A 24,947-nucleotide genomic window follows, 5' to 3' on the forward strand; every position below is an offset into this window, starting at 1 on the left:
AGGTTGTCTTTTCGTTTTGTTAATGGTTTACTTTGCTCTGCAAAAGCTTTTAAGGTTGATTAGGTTTCATTTGTTTATTTTTGCTTTTATTTCCTTTGCTTTAGGAGACAGATCCTAAAAATATTGCCCAGATTTATGTCAAAGAGTGTTCTGCCTATGTTTTCCTCTAGTAATTTTGTGGTTGCCTCTTACATTTAGGTCTTTAATACATTTTGAGTTTATTTTTGTATATGATGTTAGAGAATGTTTTAATATCATTCTTTTACATGTAGCTGTCCTGTTTTCCCAATACCACTTATTGAAGAGACTGTCATTTCTCCACTGTGTATTTTTCCCTCCTTTGTCATAGATTAATTGGCTATAAGTGTTTGGTTTCTTTCTGGGCTCTGTTTTGTTCCATTGATCTATATGTTTGTTTTTGTGCCAGTACCATGCTGTTTTGATTATTGTAGCTTTTAGTATAGTCTGAAGTCAGGGAGCATGATTCCTCCAGCTCTGTCCTTTTTAAAAAAATTTTTCATTTATGAATGTCTTTTTTTTTTTTACATCTTTAGTGGAGTATAATTGCTCCACAATGGTGTGTTAGTTTCTGCTTTATAACAAAGTGAATCAGTTATACATATTCATATGTTCCCATATCTCTTCGCTCTTACATCTCCCTCCTTCCCACCCTCCCTATCCCAACCCTCCAGGCAGTCACAAAGCACCTAGCTGATCTCCCTGTGCTATGCAGCTGCTTCCCACTAGCTATCTGTTTTATGTTTGGTAGTGTATATATGTCCATGCCACTCCCTCACTTTGTCACAGCTTGCCCTGCCCCCTCCCCATATCCTCAAGTCCATTCTCTAGTAGGTCTGTGTCTTTATTCCTGTCTTACCCCTAGATTCTTCATGACATTTTTTTCTTAAATTCTGTATACATGTGTTAGCATATGGTATTTGTCTTTCTCTTTCTGACTTACTTCACTCTGTATGACAGACTCTAGGTCCATCCACCTCATTACAAATAGCTCAATTTTGTTTCTTTTTATGGCTGAGTAATATTCCATTGTATATATGTGCCACATGTTCTTTATCCATTCATCCGATGATGGACACTTAGGTTGTTTCCATATCCTGGCTATTGTAAATAGAGCTGCAATGAACATTTTGGTACATGACTCTTGCTGAATTATGGTTCTCTCAGGGTATATGCCGAGTAGTGGGATTGCTGGGTCATATGGTAGTCCTATTTGTAGTATTATAAGGAACCTCCATACTGTTCTCCATAGTGGCTGTACCAATTCACATTCCCACCAGCAGTGCAAGTGTTTCCTTTTCTCCACACCCTCTCCAGCATTTATTGTTTCTACATTTTTTGATGATGGCCATTCTGACTGGTTTGAGATGATATCTCATTGTAGTTTTGATTTGCATTTCTCTAATGATTAATGATGTTGAGCATTCTTTCATGTGTTTGTTGGCAATCTGTATAACTTCTTTGGAGGAATGTCTATTTAGTTCTTCTCCCCATTTTGAATTGGGTTGTTTGTTTTTTTGTTATTGAGGTGCATGAGCTGCTTGTAAATTTTGAAGATGGATCCTTTGTCAGTTGCTTCCTTTGCAAATACGTTCTCCCATTCTGAGGGCTGTCTTTTGGTCTTGTTTATGCTTTCCTTTGCTGGGCAAAAGCTTTGAAGTTTCATTAGGTCCCATTTGTTTATTTTTGTTTTTATTTCCATTACTCTAGGAAGTGGGTCAAAAAGGATCTTGCTGTGACTTATGTCATAGAGTGTTCTGCCTATGTTTTCCTCTAAGAGTTTCATAGTTTCTGGCCTTACATTTAGGTCTTTAATCCATTTTGAGTTTATTTTTGTGTATGGTGTTAGGGAATGATCTCATCTCATACTTTTACATGTATCTGTCCAGTTTTCCCAGCACCACTTATTGAAGAGGCTGTCCTTTCTCCACTGTACATTCCTGCCTCCTTTATCAAAGATAAGGTGACCATATATGCGTGGGTTTATCTCTGGGCTTTCTATCCTGTTCCATTGATCTGTATTTCTGTTTTTGTGCCAGTACCATACTGTCTTGATTACTGTACCTTTGTACTATAGTCTGAAGTCAGGGAGCCTGATTCCTCCAGCTCCATTTTTCGTTCTCACGATTGCCTTGGCTATTTGGAGTCTTTTGTGTTTCCATACAAATTGTGAAATTTTTTGTTCTCATCCTGTGAAAAATGCCAGTGGTAGTTTGATAGGGATTACATTGAATCTGTAGATCGCTTTGGGTAGTAGAGTCATTTTCACAATGTTGATTCTTCCAATCCAAGAACATGGTATATGTCTCCATCTATTTGTATCATCTTTAATTTCTTTCATTGGTGTCTTATAATTTTCTGCATACAGGTCTTTTGTCTCCTTAGGTAGGTTTATTCCTAGATATTTTATCCTTTTTGTTGCAGTGGTAAATGTGAGTGTTTTCTTGATTTCACTTTCAGATTTCTCATCATTAGAGTATGTAATGCCAGAGATTTCTGTGCATTAATTTTGTATCCTGCTACTTTACCAAATTCATTATTAGCTCTAGTAGTTTTCTGGTAGCATGTTTAGGATTCTCTATGTATAGTATCATGTAATCTGCAAACAGTGAAAGCTTTACTTCTTCTTTTCCGATTTGGATTCCTTTTATTTCCTTTTCTTCTCTGATTGCTGTGGCTAAAACTTCCAAAACTGTGTTGAATAAGAGTGCTGAGAGTGGGCAGCCTTGTCTTGTTCCTGATATTAGTGGAAATGCTTTCAGTTTTTCACCAATGAGAACAGTGTTGGCTGTGGTTTGTCATATATGGCCTTTATTATGTTGAGGAAAGTTCCCTCTATGCCTACTTTCTGCAGAGTTTTTATCATAAATGGGTGTTGAATTTTGTCGAAAGCTTTCTCTGCATCTATTGAGATGACCATATGGTTTTTCTCCCTCAATTTGTTAATATGGTGTATCACGTTGATTGATTTGCATATATTGAAGAATCCTTGCATTCCTGGAATAAACCCCACTGATCATGGTGTATGATCCTTTTAATGTGCTGTTGGATTCTGTTTGGTAGTATTTTGTTGAGGATCTTTGCATCTATGTTCATCAGTGATATTGGCCTCTAGTTTTCTTTCTTTGTGACATCCTTTCCTGGTTTTGGTATCAGGGTGATGGTGGCCTCGTAGAATAAGTTTGGGAGTGTTCCTCCCTCTGCTATATTTTGGAAGAGTCTGAGAAGGATAGATGTTAGCTCTTCACTAAATGTTTGATAGAATTCACCTGTGAAGCCATCTGGTCCTGGGCTTTTGTTTGTTGGAAGATTTTTTTTTTTTTTTTGCGGTACCCGGGCCTCTCACTGCTGTGGCCTCTCCCGTCATGGAGCACAGGCTCTGGACGTGCAGGCTCAGCGGCCATGGCTCATGGGCCCACGCTCCGCGGCATGTGGGATCTTCCCGGACCGGGGCATGAACCCGTGTCCCGTGCATCGGCAGGCAGACTCTCAACTGCTGCACCACCAGGGAAGCCCCTGTTGGAAGATTTTTAATCGCAGTTTCAATTCCAGTGCTTGTGATTGGTCTGTTTATATTTTCTATATCTTCCTGATTCAGTCTTGGCAGGTTGTGCATTTCTAAGAATTTGTTCATTTCTTCCAGGTTGTCCATTTTATTGCCATAGAGTTGCTTGTAGTAATCTCTCATGATCTTTTGTATTTCTCCAGTGTCAGTTGTTACTTCTCCGTTTTCATTTCTAATTCTATTGATCTGAGTCTTTTCCCTTTTTTTCTTGATGAGTCTGGCTAATGGTTTATTAATTTTGTTTATCTTCTCAAAGAACAGCTTTTAGTTTTATTGATCTTGGCTATTGTTTCCTTCATTTATTTTTCATTTATTTCTCATATGATTTTTATGATTTCTTTCCTTCTGCTAACTTTGTTTTTTTTTTGTTGTTGTTCTTCTTTCTCTAATTGCTTTAGGTGCAAGCTTATGTTGTTTATTCGAGATGTTTCCTGTTTCTTAAGGTAGGATTGTATTGCTATAAACTTCCCTCTTAGAACTGCTTTTGCTGCATCCCATAGGTTTTGGGTTGTCGTGTCTCCATTGTCATTTGTTTCTAGGTATTTTTTGATTTCCTCTTTGAGTGTTTCAGTGATCACTTCGTTATTAAGTAGTGTATTGTTTAGCTTCCATGTGTTTGTATTTTTTATAGATCCTTTTCTGTAATATATAGCCTCATAGCATTGTGGTTGGAAAAGATACCTGATACAATTTCAGTTTTCTTAAATTTACCAAGGCTTGATTTGTGACCCAAGATATGATCTGTCCTGGAGAATGATCCATGAGCACTTGAGAAAAATGTGTATTCTGTTCTTTTTGGATGGAATGTCCTATAAATTAAGTGCATCTTTTTTAATGTATCATTTAAAGCTTGTGTTTCCTTATTTATTTTCATTTTGGATGATCTGTCCATTGGTGAAAGTGAGGTGTTAAAGTCCCCTACTATGAATGTTGTTACTCTTGATTTCCCTTTTTTTTTTACTTTATTATTATTATTTTTGGTTTCCCCTTTTATGGCTGTCACTATTTGCCTTATGTATTGAGGTGCTGCTATGTTGGGTGCATAAATATTTACAATTGTTATATTTTCTTCTTGGATCGATCCCTTGATCATTATATAGTGTCCTTCTTTGTCTCTTCTAATAGTCTTTATTTTAATGTCTATTTTGTGTGATATGAGAATTGCTACTCCAGCTTTCCTTTGGTTTCCATTTGCATGGAATATCTTTTTTCCATCCCCTCACTTTCAGTCTGTATGTGTCTCGAGGTCTGAAGTGGGTCTCTCGTAGACAGTATATATATGGGTCTTGTTTTTATGTCCATTCTATATATCTATATAGCTAGTCTGTGTCTTTTGGTGGGAGCATTTAATCCATTTACATTTAAGGTAATTATCGATATGTATGTTCCTCTTCCCATTTTCTTAATTGTTTATTAATTGTTATTATAGTTGATTTCCTACTCTTGTGTTTCTTGCCTAGAGAAGATCCTTTAACATTTGTTGTAAAGCTGGTTTGGTGGTGCTGAACTCTCTTAGCTTTTGCTTGTCTGTAAAGGTCCATGCTTTTAGCCGCGGCTCGCACCCCTCTCTGGGGTCTGCGTTTTTAGCCGCAGCTCGCGCCCGTCTCTGGGGTCCGCGTTTTTAGCCGCGGCTCGCGCCCATCTCTGGAGTACCTTTAAGCAGTGCTCTTAAACCCCTTTCCTCGCGCACCAGGAAACAAATAGGGAAGAAAAAGTCTCTTGCGTCTTCGGCAGCTCCAGACCTTTTCCCAGACTCCCTCCCTGCTAGCCGTGGTGCGCTAACCCCTTCAGGCTGTGTTCACGCCACCAATCCTCTCCCTGCGCTCCCACCGAAGCCCGACCCTCAGCTCCCAGCGCCGCCCGCCCCGGCTGGTGAGCAGACAAGGCTGGTGAGTGCTGGTCGTCACCGATCTTATTTGCGGAAATCTCTCTGCTTTGCCCTCTACACCCCTGTTGCTGTGGTCTCCTCCGTGACCCCGAAGCTCCCCCCCTCCGCCACCTGCAGCCTCTGCCCGCGAAGGGCCTTCTAGTGTGTGGAAACCTTTCCTCCTTCACGGCTCCCTCCCACTGGTGCAGGTCCCGTCCCTGTTCTTTTGTCTCTGTTTAATCTTTTTTCTTTTGCCCTATCCAGGTACATGGGGAGTTTCTTGACTTTTGGGAGGTCTGAGGTCTTCTGCTAGCATTCAGTAGGTGTTTTTTGGGTGTTCCACGTGTAAATGTATTTCTGATGTATCTCGACCTTTTTTCCAGCCTTCTCTTTGGATTCATGGTGCATGTGTCTCTATTCATTTCTGGAGGCTGAAAGTCCAAGATCCAGGTGTGGGCAGGACTGGTTTCATTCTGAGGCCCCTCTCCTTGGCTTGCAGATGGCTGCCTTCCCCCTGTGTCCTCATATGATCATCCCTCTATGTCAGCTCTGTTCTTCTTCTCCAGATTGTTTCAGCTATTTGGGCTTGTTTGTTTTTCTGTACAAATTTTAAAATTATTCTAGTTTTGTGAAAAATGCCATTGGTAGTTTGATAGGGATTGCATTGTATCTGCTGATTGTCTTGGGTATTATGGTCATTTTAACAATATTAATTCTTCCAATCCAAGAATAAAGTATAACTTTCCATCTTTTACAGTATGCAGGTAAAGCTCTTTCAGGGAACAATTGGGAGATGGGTAATTTTGCTTTCTCCTTCTCACTGAGCCTAGGGGATAGCCAGCTAGGAATTGCTCCTTTGTTTTCTATGGTCCTGTGGAACTTGTGAATGGAACCCCCTTTAACTATAAGACTGATGGTCTGCTGACCCATTTCTCGGGCAGAAGCTATGAAATCTTGGGTGTAGGCATGTGTACAAGGCCATTCCAGGGAGATACTAGGAAATTAGAGCCATCTGGAGTGGGGAGGAGTGGTGTCCACTTCCCCATTCTCTGGGGAGGATCACAGCCAGCCCCTAGTGCCTGCTAAGTTAGAAGACTGGCCTTTAGACGGCAGCTTTTAAAGTATGCAGATACTCTTTCAGGGGAAAACTGTGAGGTGTACAATTTTGCCTGTTCCCTCTATGCTGATTGCTGGAATGATAGCCTTGGTGAGTGCTTACATGCTTATTAAGAATTGTTTCTTTTTTTGCTATACTGTTGTAAGTCTTGTGGATACAAGCTCCATTGGTTTTTAGAGCAAGGGATTTTGTGAGCTTGTCCCTCTAGTGGGTCTTAGCAGTTGGTGTGCTAGATATGGAGTCCAAGCCCTTTGGTTTTCAGGGAGAAGCTAGAAGTTGAGACTTCTCTCCTGATTGTAAGGCACTGTGCTGTGGGTGGAGTTGATGCCAAGAGTGTGGAAAGAACAGCCTTTCCTACCTGTTTTGATGTGCGTATTTTCTCATTTGTCCTACTTGTAGGAGTTGTTCAGCTAGTTTCTGGGTCCCTTTCAGAGTAAATTGCTCCATGTGTAGCTGTACATTTGGTATGTCTGTATGAGGAGGGGAGCTCCTTCGTCACCATCTTGTTGACTCCCAATTCCTAAAGTTTTGTATCTTGCTTTTCAGTCAAAATATTTCCCTTTGCTCTAATACTGTTTTTTGAAACTTGAAGTACTTTCTTTAATAAGAATTTAATCTTCCAAATTTTCTTAGATTTGGGTAGGATGCCCCATGTTAATGAGAGTAAAAATATTTTTTCCTGTCAAAACTTCCTGAGGTGTGGGAACAATATTCTAGGGTTGCATTTCAATCTTGTGCTGACTTACTCTTGCAAGTAAGGATTGCTTAACTCTAAAACTGAACTAAGTTAAGATCATACAATTATGAAAAATCAGAGAAACTTTTATTAGCTACACAAATTTCGTTAGCTATACAAATATATAAGTCCTTCATTGTTTCCTTTTATTCTTCAAAGATATTTTATGGTATGGATTTCTAATTTTCATTATGATCAGTGAATATATTCTATGTTATTTGAGGGATTTTTAAAGATTTTGGCCTGGTATATGGTTTATCTTGGTGAATATGCCATAGACACTTAAAATGTGCATTCATTCTAAAGTTGTTGGCTATAGTGTTTTATAAATGCCCATTAGGTTTAAATGGTTAATATATATTGTTCATATCTTCTATGATTGATATTGTGTTTTGGTCTATAAATTACTGAAAAAGTAGAGTTTAAAGTCACCAACTATGATTGTGGATTTGTCTGTTACTTCCCTTATTTCTGTCAGTTTCATTTCATGTAATCTGAAACTTTGTTATTAGTCATATAAATTTTTATGATGATTATGTCTCCCGTATAAATTGACCCTCTTATATTATGAAATGTCTCTATCTCTGGTAATACATTAACTTGAAGTTTACTGTATCAGAAATTAATATAACTACTCTAGGTTTCATATGCTTTCTGTTAGTATGGTGTATCTTTTCATCTTTTCTTCCTTTTAACCTATATCTTTATGTATAAAATATTGTCATTAGATGGCATATAGTTGGGTTATGTTTAACTGTTAACAGTTGGAGTGTTTATTCAATGTTCACCTAATATAATTATTGAAAAAGCGGATTTAAGTCCACCTCTTTTATTGTTTTTTTCTTTGTAAGTGTGTACTCCTTATCAGTGTCTATCTTCTGTTTTTTGTTCTTCCCTTCTTCTCTGTTTTGCTTTTGATTGTTTCATTTTTTTTTTCCAGAATTCCATTTTCCTTTACTTTTTTTTTTTTTTTTGCAGTACGCGGGCCTCTCACCGCTGTGGCCTCTCCCGTTGTGGAGCACAGGCTCTGGACGCGCAGGCTCAGTGGCCATGGTTCATGGGCCCAGCCGCTCTGCGGCATGTGGGATCTTCCCGGACAGGGGCACGAACCCGTGTCCCTTGCATCAGCAGGCGCACTCTCAACCACTGCGCCACCAGGGAAGCCCTCCTTTAATTTTTTAACTCTACCGTTTTGTAGTTTTTTAGTGGTTTTCTAGTGATTGCAATATGCATGTTTAGTTATTTCACTCTTTAAGACCATTAAATCACTTCACATAAACAGAAGAATCTTGGAAACATACATACCTATTTACTTAGTCTCTGCCCCCTGTTATGCTAGAGGTGTCATATATATTATATCTATATCTACTCTAAACCATATAGCCAATGGAATAATTGTTTTAAATAGGTATATTTATTTTTAAGAATTTAAGAGGGAAAATATTTCATAATTACCCACATATTAACCAGTTTTAAAGCTTTTCATTCTATTCGGAAGACCCATGTTTCCTTCTGTTATCATTATTTATCTTCCCAAAGAGGTTTCTTTAGCACCGGTTGTACTGGTGATAATTTTTCTTCGTTTTCTTTTATCTGACAGTGTCTTTTTTTTAGTCCTCTTTATTGAGGAATTAGTTACTGAATATAGAATTATTAACATTTTCCCCTAGTACTTTAAAGATAATATTCCATGGTTTTCTCTGCTTCATTGAAATAAAATCCATTTTATTAGTTGGTATAGAAAATAGTTGAAGCAAAAGTTTAGGCTAGCAAAGCAGGATGTGATAGATACTTTGTTATGAAGAGTTCTTAACTAAACAGTTTGTTTTTATGTGTTGCTCTCTGTGTCTCTTGACAGTTTTGAAAAATGAGCTCCCTTTGACAGGGAGTTGGTTTTATTTATATTCTTGTCTTACCCAGAAAGTCATACAGAAAATAATCATTCCACACTTTTAAATGGCTAGTTTTGCTTTCATGGTATTTACAATAAAATAATAAGTTAGTTAGAGAGTAAATGGATGACTCTAAGAGAAAAAGCAAGGTAAAAAGATTGGAGTGAATTGATGTTAGAAATATTTCATTTAATTAATTGATAATATTACCATTTGGTCAAGGCATAGAAATACGGAATAGTTTGTGAATTGTGCTGTGATGTAAACATTTGGTATGAGTTCTCTTAAAACAGAATTGATCCATCTCTTGAAATAACTCTCTTTATTGAAGATAAGTGGGACATGGGTACGTCACAACCTCTGAATTTAGGGAGGATGAAATTAACCTTTGAATTGTATGTGTTTGATTTGAATGGCATATTTTTTTGCTTTCACATGATTCCCACATGTGAACTTCCATGACAATCATACAGGAAAGAGGAAGCTGTTGTAGTTTTTGCAATGTACATTGTCACCAAAACATACTACCATCCTTGATCTTATGAGAAATTTAGAAATAATATTCCAATAGACATATAAGATAAATAAGTTTCTGTGGAAGCAGAAGTGCTCAGTTTTGAGAAGCACTTTGGTGTTGTAATGTCTTATGTTAATGATTCTCAAATTCTGCCCCATTCTACTTTATCATCTATCTGTCTGTCTGTCACTTTATCTTCTGTATTTATCTGTATATCTCTACCTGTCATCTGCCTATTAACTTAATAGATAAGTTATCATTCAAGTTCAGTCACCCATCTTATAAACGATCTTTTGTGTATCATCAATTTATCTATCTCTCCATCCATGCCTTTATTAGGTATAATAGGCAGAAGAGCATGGCAATAGAAAAACAAGGGGTTTACTTCCCATGTGAAAGGACAGTGATAACAGTGGTCTCTGAAGTGATGATGTATAAGGAGAAAACAAGAAGAGAACATGAGGACTGAGGACCAGTAACTCAGGGACCCATCTAGCAGGAACTCTGGACTTACTACTATGCTCACATTTGAAAAATCAAAATAGAGTTGCCTATATTCTGTGTCAGCTTACGTGAGAAAATTTCATCTAAATATGATAGCTCTGCCTTTTCAGTCCACCTATGCTTCCATATTTTAAAACTCAGTTTTAATTACATGGAGCTATCACCTCAGTTTACTTTAAACTAGACCATGGATTGGTAAACCTTTTCTGTAAAAGGCCAAATAACAAATGATTTCAGCTTTTTAGGATTTATGAACTCTGTTACAGCTAATCTACTCTTCTATTGTAGTGTGAAAGCAGCTAAACACAATGTGCCATTGAATGAGTGTGGCTGTGTTCCAGTAATACTTTATTTACAACAGCAGGCTGTGGGCTTGAGTACCATATGCTGAACTAGAGCATTGGTTAAATCAGAACCTGGAAAATAATCGGATGAACCCCACTACATGGTAAAAAGATCTGAAAATTATTTCCCTATTTTATTTTCATGAAAATTATTTTAGTTCCTCTGCTAAATCTCACTCATAAGAGAGTGCTATAAATGAATACTACATGCCATCATAACCTAAACAATGTAAAACTGTATAAGTGACTGGAATGATATGAACCCCTTTCCAGTTGTAACCAATAAATTATATTTTTAAGTTGAGCATATTTCTCCCACATTCCATTTATAAAGTCCGCAAGGATTGTGTCCAAAATCTTGCCTGCCTTCTTTTCCCCTTCAGCACGTTTCAAGTCAAAATGTTATCTATCAGTTTTCTTGGTGGTATCCAGTTTCCTTAGGCATTGACTTCAGTCTATTTTGACATCATTTGAACAGTTTTTGTAATTGTTTCAACATCTCAGAATAGGATTTGTATCTTCCAAGGCTGTTATGTGACCTAGTTTGTAAAAATGTGGAAGATTCAACAGTATAAATAGCTAATGGATACAATCTTTAATCCAGTTAAACTGTGTTTTCCAAGTTTTCTTCATGTTATCTGTATTGGAGGGTTTAGAGGAGAGAAAAAGTATCTAAAATGCACTAACTTAAAATTAAATTGGGCTATTGCTTATTCTGCAGTCAACTGAAAATGTACCTGTATATTTACATATATGACCAGTTTAGTGTTAATATTCTATGAAAGGCTCACCCAAATCAATTAGAAAAAGACAAACATTCCAGTACAAAAGTGGGAAAACACATAAATGAGCAGTTCATAAAAGGTAAGTATTGTGAATGGCCAAGAACACATAAAAATATACTCAACCATATCTATCTTTATAATGAAATATTAAATATATATTAAATAATTATCAATCATTATACATATATAATGAAATAAATATATGTATGGGTGTTTAAACACAGACAGAAACACACATAATTTATAATAATAAAATAAATCAACAGTTACTTTTTCACCTATTAGATTAACAGGCACATTTGTTAACAAAGTCTGGAGAATTTGGGACTCCTTGTGTGTTACAGTCTTTCCAATTGACAGTGGAAAAATATGTATTAGATGGAAATTAGCACATTTTGACTAACAATTTTATTTTTAGAAATTTACCTATAAGATATAATAGGGAGTGTTCACATGTGTATATAAACTCAAGGGTACTCGTGACAGCCTAAGTTATACTTGTAAAATGATAAGTAATCTGTTTATCAAGTCATAATGCTAGGTAAATTAATGATGATTCATTTATCTAATTGAATTGTATTTAGTTATATATGGTAATGTATACTGAAATTAATTGATAAGAACATTCAGGTTTTTCAGAAGTTCATTTGTCCATAAGTTACTGAATATCAACTATGTTTGAGGCATTAATATTGTATTTCACTCACATAAAATGATATATATATGTGATTGTTTGGATATGGTCAATAAACCAATTTTACAGGAAGAATGTTCAAAAACTGTTGATGGTGAGTTTGGGTCATTATTTTACTATTATCTCTGTGTGTGTGTGTGTGTGTGTGTGTGTGTGTGTGTGTGTGTGTGTGTGTGGTGTAGTTTCAAATCTATATATTTCAATTATATATACCAATTATTGAATTCTTAGTATGTGTACTACCACATGCTGAGATAAATACTTTTTCATGGATTATCTCATTTAATGCTAATAATAACCATAATAACAGATTAAGATATTCATTCCTTTTTATAAGATAAGAAGGTAGAGACTGAGTTTGAAACTAAATTTGATTGTACAAGTCATTCTGTTACTCACAACTTAAAAAAACCCACACAGTGTCACAGCCTTTGGTAGATGATAATTAAAAATAGTTATATTTTGCTAAATCTTCCCATGTTTGGGGAAAAGACGCACATTTCTGAGGTCATATTTGTTTTCTCTGTGTTGTTAAGGTCAGAGCCATGAGAATTCTCAAGTTTAGTTCTTTAGGCTAAAAAGTATGTGTTGAGATATTGTCAGAACAGGAGAAAAAAATGAATAGGACATTGGTTTGTAGAAAATTACGTGGTATAAATCTACACAGAATGACCTCTAAAAATATGGGGCACCAGTGCTTAGGTGATGGGACAGTGTTCTTCAGCAGAAACCATTTCATAGCTAGAGAATGGGGCACAGATCAAAGTCCAAAGAGAAATGGCCAGTAAGTGGAGTATCAGTAAATGGAAGAAATCAACTTTGGATCAGACTTGGTGATAGGCAATACCAAGACAAATACTGTAGATAGCAGGGAAAGGACCAATGAAGATCTTTAGATAGCAGGGAAAAGACCAACGAAGATCTTGGAGTGAAGAAATAATCCCCAACCGATATAGATTCAAATGCCATAATCTCCTATTGGAATATTTTTCAAATTGTACTTTATGACCATATGGTCTGGATTATAAACTATCTACTTCATATGAATATGTGTTCCATAATCAATTCAATTTTCTCCAGTTATCTGTATTCATTCTAACACTTTTCTAAAGACAACACTGTGTCTTACAAGTATGGTTTATTAGTAATTCTCATCTGGTAGCTAAAATGTTGGCCAGAATGATAAGCAGAGTGAATTGTGACATAAGTTTTGCCTGACTGTGCCATAGCAGTGGCTAAGGTATGTTTAAAAATTTGGGTGGTTTATAGCAAGGTATGTGCTATACTATTCTAACTTTGCCTTTTTATCTTCTGGTATCTTGAGGGGAAATGGACCTACATAAGATACGCACAGTTGGGGCTCTGTAACGTTGAGAATACTGAAGGAGGAAGATAAGTACAGAAGGAAAAACCAGTCATATATGGGTAAGGCTGCATCTGTCAAAGAGGACTGCTGGACACTGAGCTGTTCACCCTTTGGTTTTGACTGGTACAATTTGGGGATGTTTGGACCTGGTAAATCTCTTTAAGGATGATAAAACTAATTAATGATGTTAAGATGTTTATAATATTATTAAACTAATATGTGAATCGGTCTTCCCTGGTGGCGCAGCGGTTGAGAGTCCGCCTGCCGATGCAGGGGACACGGGTTCGTGCCCCGGTCTGGGAAGATCCCACATGCCGTGGAGCGGCTAGGTCCGTGAGCCATGGCCGCTGGGCCTGCATGTCCGGAGCCTGTGCTCCGCAACGGGAGAGGCCACAGCAGTGAGAGGCCCACGTACAGCAAAAAAAAAAAAAAAGGTTAAAAAAAAAAACAAACTAATATGTGAATGCATGAATGAATGAATAGGGTAGAAAGTAAAGTTCTTTACTACAGAAAGCTGCAAGGAACATTATAAGCATGACAGGATATAAGAACTCAACATTTGGCAATAATCATAATATTCAATAATTGTTTCAACCAGGAACATCAAAAGGTGGTAGAACTTATTGGATAAAATTTGAAGAGAAACAGGATACTTTTTAAAATATTCATTTTAAAACATTTATTTAAGTATAGTTGATTTACAGCTATAAGACTTTAAGTCTGAAATTAGGTCAAAATGATTGTATAAAATAATATGTAAAAAGAAGAATATCTTGAAGCGTATGGCTTCAGGTGTACATACATGCTCAGGAAATATGAAAGTGTGGAATAAGTGCATGAATACTGTGATACCAATGAGTCTTATCCGTATCTGCATTTGAACCATTTCCAATAGAACAAGTCTTTTTACCCACAATTCACTTAGCATAATATTTTCAAGGTTCAGCCACCTTATGACATGTATCGGAACTCCATTTCTTTTTATGGATGAGTAATATTCCATTTATAGATATATCACATTTTGCTTATTCATTCATCAGTTAGTGGTTATTTGGGTTATTTCTACTCTTTGGCTATTTTGAATAATCTTGCTATAAATACCTGTGTAGAGATTTAGTTCTTTTAGGGATGAGAATATGGTAACTCTATGTTTAACATTTTGAGGAGTTGTCTGACCAGGACGTTAAGATCATACTTGTTTCATTTGAAGGTGTACAACTCTGTGCACCATGAATATCCTGTTGAGTATTGGTGGAAAATCTTACTGTAGAAATAATTAAGTAAACTGAAAAACCAAGATAAACACAATTGAAGCCCATTGCTTCATACCTGGTTGATTCAATGGGTATATATATTTTTTTATTATTGTGCATTTTTGCATTTATGGTTTTTGTTTTAAATGTTATGGAATCAATGTTGGTTTGCATACAAAGCATTTCCTTGTCTTACAACATTAATTATGATGGAGAAAGTGTATCTCAAATAAGTGAATTAAATATTATGCAAGGACAGTAGGATCATTCGGATTGGTAGAATTTTGCCACAGAAATGTATTGATTTTACTCATAATGTTCATGAAGAACTGAAATGAAAAACTTTGTCTCATTGTTTTAATAGCTGGTGTAGCCTCCCTTATTCATTGTCATCTCCAATTTTCACGTGTAAATCAAGTGGTTCAGTATGTTTCCAGGGTTATGAATGACTGTTATTTCTTGGGTGTCTTCAGGGTCTATCCTTTCTCACAGGCAGCCAGCAAAAGGTGCCCTTTTGAATGAATGTGTCTGGATCATATATTCATACATTGTGAAAAATCTGAAAAAAATGAGCGACAAAATCACTGTTGTTGAACAGTACTGTATTTCTATTCTAAGCAAGTGAGGGAAGATGTTAGCTAACTCATTTTAGTGTTAGCTCACAGTTTGGGTAGCTTTGAGTGCTACCAGTTTTGCATGTATTCAACATTTGATATATGAGTATCTGGTTCCTTATTAAATGGTATTCCTTTGAGTGTGTGCCTGCTAACAAATATATAGGCTCAATATATGAGAGTGTGGAATGGGTACATGAATACTAGGACCAGTGTTCAGTCCAGCCTTTCTTCTTTTTTAAAAAACTATTTTTAAATTAATTAATTAATTTGACTGCATCAGGTCTTAGTTGCAGCATGTGGGATCTTTTTTGAGCAACGCGGGCTCTTTTGTTGCAACGCGTGGGCTCTTCATTGCGGTGCGCAGGCTTCTCTCTAGTTGTGGCATGCTGGTTTTCTCTTCTCTAGGTGTAGCATGTGGACTCCAGAGCGTGTGGGCTCTGTGGTTTGCGGCGCGCGAGCTCAGTAGTTGTGGCGCACGAGCTTATTTGCCCCACTGTATGTGGGATCTTAGTTCCCCGACCAGGGATTGAACCCATGTCCCCTGCATTGGAAGGTGGATTCTTTACCACTGGACCACCAGGGAAGTCCCTGTCCCAGCCTTTTTAAAATTTTATATTTGTACCTCTTATATACTTTTTATTTTATGTACAGTAAAATACACCCTTTGTTGTGTACAGTTCTGTGGGTTTTGACAAAGGTATAGAATAGTATATCTAGCACCACAATCATGATCTGGAGGGATTCCATTACCCCTAAATCCCCTTGTGTTTCTCCTCCTACTCCACAATCACTGTTGCAATCACTGTTTCTATAGTTTTGCCTTTTACAAAATGTCATTTAAATGGAATGAAACATTACTTAGCGTCTAAGGTCTAGTTCCTTTTACTTAGCACTCTGAGTTGCCCAGTTTACTTGCAGGCCTTTATCCTTCAGAGACTTCTGTTAGGTTATAGATATACTCCTCCTAGGACTCTTAGTTGCATTCTGTGTGGAGAAAAGACAAGCCAATCTTACCTCTCTCTAATGTCTTTTTTCATTTGGTTCTTTTTTAATAATTTCCATTTATCTTTTGAACTGTCTCATCTATTGATATTTTTCTGTTCTTGCCATTGCTCCATTTATTTCTACAGGTTGTTTGTAATGGATTTTCAGAGTTCTTATCTTACTTCTAGAATATAGGTCTAACAACGCCTTTATCATGTGCTTTTCATTTGACCCATCACAAAGCATTTTCACAAAGTCTTTATTTGGTGGGATACAACTTTAGAATTTCTCACTTAAAAAGAAAACTGTTATTGGGCTTCCCTGGTGGCGCAGTGGTTGAGAGTCTGCCTGCCGATGCAGGGGACATGGGTTCGTGCCCTGGTCCAGGAAGATCCCACATGCCGCGGAGCGGCTGGGCCCATGAGCCATGGCCGCTGAGCCTGCGCGTCTGGAGCCTGTGCTCCGCAGTGGGAGAGGCCACAACAGCGAGAGGCCCGCGTACCGCAAAAAAAAAAAAAAAAAAACTGTTATGCCACTAATTTGCATAGTATTGTAGACAGGATTACAGACTATTTGCAGAGTCAAGAATTCAGAGAGGAAATAAGTGAAGAAATGAATAGACAAAAGTGATAAAGGACCAAGGAACCGTGATTTGTGTGATGAGGACTAGACATGCGGGGATGCCTGTAAAATAAATAATTACATAGAACCAATTGTTGTACTTGATTTTTAAATGAATTTCATGTATTTCCTGATCTGATTTATATTCTTTGTGATGTTCTGCTGCAGGTAAAAGGCTAGAAAGTTATCATACTTCAAGGAAGAAAGGTGAGCAGCTACTCGGGTGCTATTGAAAGTTTTGGTCTGTGTTCTGGCCAGTGATGTGAGAAATTCAAGTCCTGTCAGCTCATTCTTTCAGGTGCTCAGGGAGCATGCTTTTATGATAGATTTTTCCCCATAGGTATGCCTACTTTGTTAATGGAATCTTCATTATTGTTTCTTTCCTTTATTAAATAAAAATCTCTCTTTGAAGTAACTTGGTTAACATTTAAGAACCGTTGATAGATTTCCTTTTTATACCATTTTATTATGTATGAAAATAATCTTTTAGTGCAATTTAAATGTGCCAAAATATTTATTTAACTTTTTATTACTAGCATTTCAGAACTTAGATGTTTTACTCATATTTCTATGATAATCAAAACTTATTTGCTACCTCATTTACAAATATTACCCCACTACTCCTTGAAATTTTAGTTGACTTAATTTTTTGTATTTTCTCAATAGATTTTATTTAATTTTATTCGAAAAAATCCATGGTATGTGCCTACTGTGCTGTGTAGATGAGGGTTCCATTGTTCAACTACTAAACAAAATGTCTACAGTATATGTGCTGTTTTTAATTCATAACGCAGTAGATAAGCCTGAAGAAAATAAGCCTGGCTATGGAAATGCTTATATGTTAGGAGGGTGCTTGTCTGGATCGATGATGAGAAAAATTGTCTGAGGATGCTGAGGGACTCATTCCAGATGTCAATCTGAGGTCCAGATGAATGCCCCTCTAATAGGACAAATAAGACCCTCATAGCCTGGCTTTATTTGGTGACCCCTCATTGACGACATAATACTGCTGCAAGCATGTCTTTTCTTTCTCCCAGGGCAAGGCATTATTAGCATCCTATCTTATGATGCAATATTCACTGTATATATGCTAAGTGACCCAAGACTTGCTTCATTTTGCTCACTTTGAACAGAGATGTAGATAGAACTTGTTTAAAGGAAATGTTCTTGAGTAATAAATGAGGAAACAAAAGAAATGTTGCATTAAGAAGGGGTCAAGCAACTGTGATGGGTACTGAAAGACTCATTAGTGTTGGGCTAAAAGAAGGGAACCATGCATGCCTATAATAAATATTGACCATAGAGTCAGTATTAGTGTGTTTGTTATTTTTAGTGTTGAGTATTTTTTGAGACTATATCTTTCTTTTTTGTTGTTGTTGTTTATTTATGGTTTTCTGAGGTAGAAGGGCTGAAATGAGGGCCTCCACTTCAGAGAATAGGGGTGAGTAACTATACCTGAGTCCTTTAAAATTCATATGTCATGTGCTCTGTGCCACACCCTGAAGTCTCTGTGTTCATCTGTTCAATGGCTTACTTGATTATATCTTCATGATGTGTCCTTTTCTTTGGTGATTGCCTCTACCCTCATTTCCAAATTTTAAATTTTATTTTATCTGAGTTTTGGATGGATTGACAAATGGAGAATCTTGGAAAATTATTGGTTTTTTTAATACATTTTCTTATTGCAGTGAAATATCCTTTGGTGAAATTAAGCTGTGTTTGGGAGTTTCTGTAACAAATTATGGTTTCAGAATGTTAACCCCATGATTGAGATCATCACAGTTAGAGCATTTTGGTCAGATCCATAAGATCATTATGGGTCATTATTGCTACTCTTCTCAGTGATGAATTTGACTTTAATTAGGTGTTTTTCATTTTTTGATGTGAAAAATTATATATTAAACTTTCTGAGATCTTTGTAAGGCCATGAAGATTTTAAATGATAAAGAACCTTGAAGTACTTAATTTTTCTGAAACACAAAAAAATTCAATTTTCCATAGTACATTAATCTCACAAAAGATATTGGGTTGGGTTAATCAAGTGTAGAGATAGTGAAATTTCATATAGTAAATAATTAATCATTATTTGTTGTTAAAATTGAAACATCCATCAATAAGGAAAATGGTTTGTATATTCCTTGGCATGATTACACAGGTTTTATGTTACCTAGGGCCTGGTGTTTAATACTTTAGAAATGGGTAAACTCTGTTTTTCTTTTGACAAAGTTATGGTCGCAAATTCTTTGAAGTAATAATTGTTTTTGTTATTTTTATACTTATTTATTTATTTATGTATTGTAATATATGTTTTCACTTCTCCAGAACCTAGCAAAGTAATTCAAATGAACTCAATAACAACTAATAAAATAGCCGTGAACATTAATAATTGTAATATTTGGGAGGAAAAGAGCCCTACCAGATACTGACATGAACTGTAGAAACTCTTATCATTCAAAAACATTTGAGTATAATTATGAATGACAGGAACACTAGAACATATTTTGGTCTAATAAATAGGATCCTAAAATTACATAATTGTTTATTCATCCATGTTAGTATATAAGTAGATTTATAGTGCATGGTTGCTGTCTTAATGTGTAGAATTAAATTGACATAGAGTATTAATGCTGTAAATGGCAAGTATTAAAAATTTACAACCCAGGGTGTTTTAAAAAAGACGTACTTTCTCCTAGGATTGGGAACAAGATGATATCCTGTCTCATCACTTCTTTTTTTTAATTGAAGTATAGTTGATATACAATATTATATAAGTTACAGGTATAAATATAGTGATTCACAATTTTTAAAGGTTGTACTCTATTTGTAATTATTATAGAATATTGCTTATATTCCCCATGTTGTACAATATAGCTTGTAGCTTATTTTATACCTAATAGTTTGTACCTGTTAATCCACTACACCTAATTCATCCCCTCCCTTCCCTCTCCCCAATGGTAACCACTACTTTGTTCTCTATATCTGTGAGTCTACTTCTTTTTGTTACATTCACTAGTTTGTGAGGTCCTTGTGATGTCCTTGTCTGGCTTTGGTATCACTGTTAAGTTGGCCTCATTATATGAGTTAGGAAGTGTTTCTTCCTCCTCTATTTTTTGAAAGAGTTTGAGAAGTATTGATGTCAATTCTTCCTTAAATGTTTGGTAGAATTCACCAGTGAAGCATATGGTCCTAGACTTTTCTTTGCTGGTAGGTTTTTTATTTTTATTTTTATTTTTTAAATTTCTGACTCAGTCACTTTTTTATTAATGGTCCATTTGGGCCATCATAACAAGACACCACTGACCAGGTAGCATATAAACAATAGAAATTTATTTTTCAAGTTTTGGATGCTGGAATACCAACATGGTTGAAATCAGGGGGCTGGTATGCTCGGGTAAGGGCACTGTTCTGAGTTGAAGACTTCTTGTATCTTCACATGGTGAAAGGAATAAAAGAGTTTAGTGGAGGTCTCTTTTATAAGAAAGGAATTTCATTCACCAGGTCTCCACCATTATGGTCCAGACACTTCCCAAGGGTCCTGCCTACTACTATGTTAACATTTGGGGGTTGCAATTTTAAATATGAATTTTGGGGGGACACAAAAATTCAGACCATAGCAAGGTCTATTAGGATTTTCAATTTATTCTTGAGTTATTTTTGATAGTTTTTATGTATTTTGGAATTCATCCATTACATCTAGATTGTTTAATTTGTTGGTATACACTTATTCATAGTATTGTTTATAACCCTTTTCATTTCTTTGAAATCAGTAATAATGTGCCTGTGTCCATTTGTGACATTAGTAAGTTGAATCTTCTCTCTTTTCCTCTGGTCAGTTTAGCTAAAACTTTCTGAATTTTGTTGAAGTTTTCAAAGAATCAGTTTTTGGTTTCATTGATTTTTAAATTTCTATTCAATTGATTATTTCAATCTTTAATCTTTATTATTTTCTATGCTAATCTTTTTTTTTCTTCCTTTTCTTGCTTTATGTTTGGGTTTCTCTTCTTCTACCTTCTTCAGGTATAAGGTTATATTATTGACTTGAAATCTTTCTTCATTTTTTTTTTTTTCCAGTACGCGGGCCTCTCACTGTTGTGGCCTCTCCCATTGCGGAGCACAGGCTCCGGACGCGCAGGCTCAGCGGCCATGGCTCATGGGCCCAGCCGCTCCGCGGCATGTGGGATCTTCCCAGACCGGGGCTGAACCCGTGTCCCCTGCATCGGCAGGCGGACTCTCAACCACTGCGCCACCAGGAAAGCCCTCTTTCTTCATTTTTTTTTTAATATCTTTATTGGGGTATAATTGCTTTACAATGGTGTGTTAGTTTCTGCTTTATAACAAAGTGAATCAGTTATACATATACATATGTTCCCATATCTCTTCCCTCTTGCTTCTCCCTCCCTCCCACCCTCTCTCTTTCTTCATTTTTTAATGTAAGTTTTAACAGCTATAAAATTTTCCCCTCAAGTACTGCTTTTGGCATCTCGTAAGTTTTGGAATGTTGTATGATAATTTTTATTGATCTCAAATAATTTAATAATTTACCTTGAGAATGAGAGAATCTTATTTGATTCATTGTTTATTAGGAATGTGTTTCTTAATCTCCACTTGTGTGTGATGAGTCTTCTAAAATTCCTTCTGTTACCGATTTCTAATTTAATTCCATTGTGGTCAGTGAACATACTTTGTCTGATTTCAATGTTTTAAAATTTATTTAAACTTATTTTGGGTGTTATTTCTGGTCTATTCTGAAGAATGTTCCTTATGCACTTGAGAAAAATGTGTAATCTGCTTTTAGGTGGAGTGTTCTGCGTAAGTCCGTTAGGTGTAGTTGATTTATGGTGTTGTTCAAGTGCTCTATTTCCAGAATGATCTTCTTTCTAATTTTTCTATTGGTTATTAAAAGTAGGACATTGAAGTATCCACGTATTGTAGAGATGTCTGTTTCTCTCTTCAATTCTGTGCAATTTTGCTTCAGATATTTTGGGACTCTGTTGGTAGGTGTGTAAATGTTTATGATTGTCATATCTTCTTAATTGATTGACTCTTTTATCAATGTTTAATTGACCCATGAAACAATTTTTGTTTGAAAACAAATTTTGTCTGATATTAGTATAGTCACTCTAGCTCTATTTTGGTTACAACTTATATGAAATATTTATTTCATGATCTAATTTTCAACCAGTTTGTCTCTTTGAATGTAAAGTGTGTCTCTGGCAGATAACATACAGTTGGATCATGTTTTTAAATCCATTTTGCCAATCTCTGCCTTTCACTTACACATTTTATACCATTTCTGTTTAATGTTATTACTGATAAAGGAGGACTACTGCCATTTTGCTGTTCATTGTTTTCTGTGTCTTACATGTTTTTTGGTCTTCATTATTGCTTTTTTTGTGTTAAGTAGATATTGTTGAGTGCACCATTTAAACTTCTTTATTTCCTTGTTGTTTTTACTATATATATTTTAAGTTATTTTCTTAGTGGTTGCCCTAGGGGTAACAATTAACTTCTTAATTTATAACAATCTAGTTCTAATTAATACCAATTTAATTTCAATAGTATATAAAATCTTTGCTTCCATATTGCTCCATTTCCCCTGTGTGTTGTCATTGTCACAAATTATGTCTCTATACTTATGTACTCATCACCACAGACTGATAATTTTTGTTTTATGCAGTTATTCAAGCATATGATAGGAAAAGAGAGGAGTTACAAAAAACATATTAATACTGGCTTTTATATTCGCTTGTGAAGTTACCTTTACTGATATTATTTACTTATATATCTGTAAATGGATATTTACAGATATATAAGATATACTGTAAGATATACTGTATATAAGATATACTGTATACTGTATAAGATATACAGATATACTGTATATGGTCCATTCATTTCAGCTTGACCCCCTTTGACATTTGTTGTAGGGCAAGGCTGCTGTCAAAGAACATTCTCAGTGTTTGTTGTCTGAGAATGTCTTAATTTCTCCTTCATTTTTGTAAGGCATTATTGTCAGATCAAGAATTCCTAGTTGAATGTCTTTTCATTGCATAACTTTGAAACTATCATCCTACTGCCTTCTTACCCCATGTTGTATGATGAAAAATCACTTGTTACTTTATTGAAGATCACTTCTATGTGATGAGTCCCTTCTTTATTGCTGCTTTCAAGGTTCTCTCTTTGACTTTCTATTTGAACAGTTTCATAATGATGTGTTTCAGTATGAATCTGTTTGAATTTATCCTACATGGAGTTCATTAGACTGCTTGTATAGGTAGTTTATCACTTTTCATCAACTTTGGGCAGTTTTGTCCATTATTACTTGAAATATAGTTTCTGTTCCTTTCTTCTTTCGTGACTCTCATTATGCATATGTTGGTACACTGGATGGTAGCCTCATAGGACTTTTAGGCTATGTCCATTAAAAAATAAATTTTCTCTTCCTATAATTGGATAATTTAAATTGACTTACCTTTAAGTTAGTTTTATTTTTTCAGCTCAAGTTGTTGTGGGGCCCTTTTGTGAGTTTTTCAACACTTGCTATTGTGCTTTTCAGCTCCAGAATGTCTACTTGATTTGTTTGAAAACTTTCTGTCTCTTTATTGATACACCTATTTCATGAGACAGTGCTTGTGGGGTTCATCTAGTTCTTAAATATGTTTTCCATTAGCTCTTTCAACACATTTAAAGTAACTGATTTAAAATATTTGTCTTTGAGTCCAATGTCTTGGCTTTTCAGGGAGAGTTTCTATTACTTGTTCTTATATTTTTTTCTCTGTGTGTGGGACATACTTCATAGTTTCCTTGAATGCCCATTACTTTTATGTTGAAAATTGGACATTATGAATATCATAATGCGGCAACTCTGGAAATCAGATGTGCCTTCCCTGTTTGTCTGTTGTTGCTTTTTGTTGTTGAAGTTGTTTGTGGTATGTGTTCACTGAAGACTGCTTCATTAGATTTGTGGTCAGCTAAAAATTGGACAAAGATTTCCTTAGAAATCCTGAAGACAAAAAATTTCCCTGCGTTTCAGAAGTCTCTCTGTGTATGTTAGTATATGCCTTTAACACTTAGCCAGGCATTTTAAGCTTTCCCTTAGCCTCAATTTTTGCTTGTTAAGAGCCTCAAGTTCACTCACAGAGGAGACCTTAGGCCTTCTCAAGTTTTCCCTGAATAGGCACATAACTCTACATCTGTGCTGCCCTTATAGATTATGAGGAACACATGGAATCACCTGATAGCCATTACTTCAAAAACACAAAAAATTCATTCCTGAACTTTCCTCATAAGGTATTGGTTTAATTTATTTTCTGTTACAACTGTAATCCGTTGCATTAGGCAGCAGCGACAAACAATGCAAATTACCACCAATCTAGCTGCTAGCATTGAGTGACTTCTGAATTAGGAGAAAGAAAAGCAAGTCTTTGAACCAGTGTTTTAGGGAGCCAACATAAATCATAAATTAAAAGAAATTACAATTCTTTGGATATGAGGTTAGTCCGACTCTTTCCACTACAAGAACCAGGAATGTGGAGTGTTATTCTCAATAATATCACTGAGTTGGGGAATAAGACATGAGATTAGAGTCAGTTAAACAGCCCAAAGTTTCTGGATTTTAGAAATTGAACTATGTTTCTTGATTAAGAGATTGCCTAGTGACAGCTATTACTTGGTGAATTTGCAGATTTCCAAAAAAGTTGATAGTGCAAGCATTTACCACTTTTTCGTTATTGTTTATGAAGGGACAGGTGTTGGAGTTCCTCATGTGTCAGATTTGGTGCTGTCATTCTCATTTCACTTTTGATTTTACCAGTCACTAATGAAGTTCATCATATCTTGAAGGATTATAATCACTTGTGTATCTTCACTTGAGAAGTGTCTATTAAAATAATTTTAACAATTTTAATGGAGTTATTTCTTTTCTTCTTCAGTTGAAAGAGCTGATTATATGGTACAGGAGGAAAGATTTTACCAAAAATATAATTTGAAAATCACCCCCTGTGATTCTGCTGGTTACAGTTTATCTGTAAAATTAAATCCTTATATCACAAAATACAGTAATACTGG

At 35.8% G+C, this 24,947-nt stretch overlaps 1 long non-coding RNA gene and 1 other non-coding gene across 2 annotated transcripts in view; both read left to right on the forward strand.

Moving 5' to 3' along the window:
• The first annotated feature begins 757 nt into the window (after positions 1–757).
• The window catches only part of LOC137232892 (uncharacterized), a 54,580-nt gene continuing 30,390 nt past the window's right edge, over positions 758–24,947 (forward strand). The window contains exons 1-3 of the long non-coding RNA XR_010947236.1: positions 758–13,464; positions 17,049–17,087; positions 18,284–18,321. This is a non-coding gene — a long non-coding RNA (uncharacterized lncRNA). The remainder of the gene's footprint in view (positions 13,465–17,048; positions 17,088–18,283; positions 18,322–24,947) is intronic.
• Positions 17,740–17,806, forward strand: LOC137208130 (small nucleolar RNA SNORD109A). Its single transcript, XR_010935480.1, has one exon. It is a non-coding gene; the product is annotated as a small nucleolar RNA SNORD109A (small nucleolar RNA).

The sequence above is a fragment of the Pseudorca crassidens genome, chromosome 1 (genome assembly GCF_039906515.1).
Source record: "Pseudorca crassidens isolate mPseCra1 chromosome 1, mPseCra1.hap1, whole genome shotgun sequence".
NCBI classification, from domain to species: Eukaryota; Metazoa; Chordata; class Mammalia; order Artiodactyla; family Delphinidae; genus Pseudorca; species Pseudorca crassidens.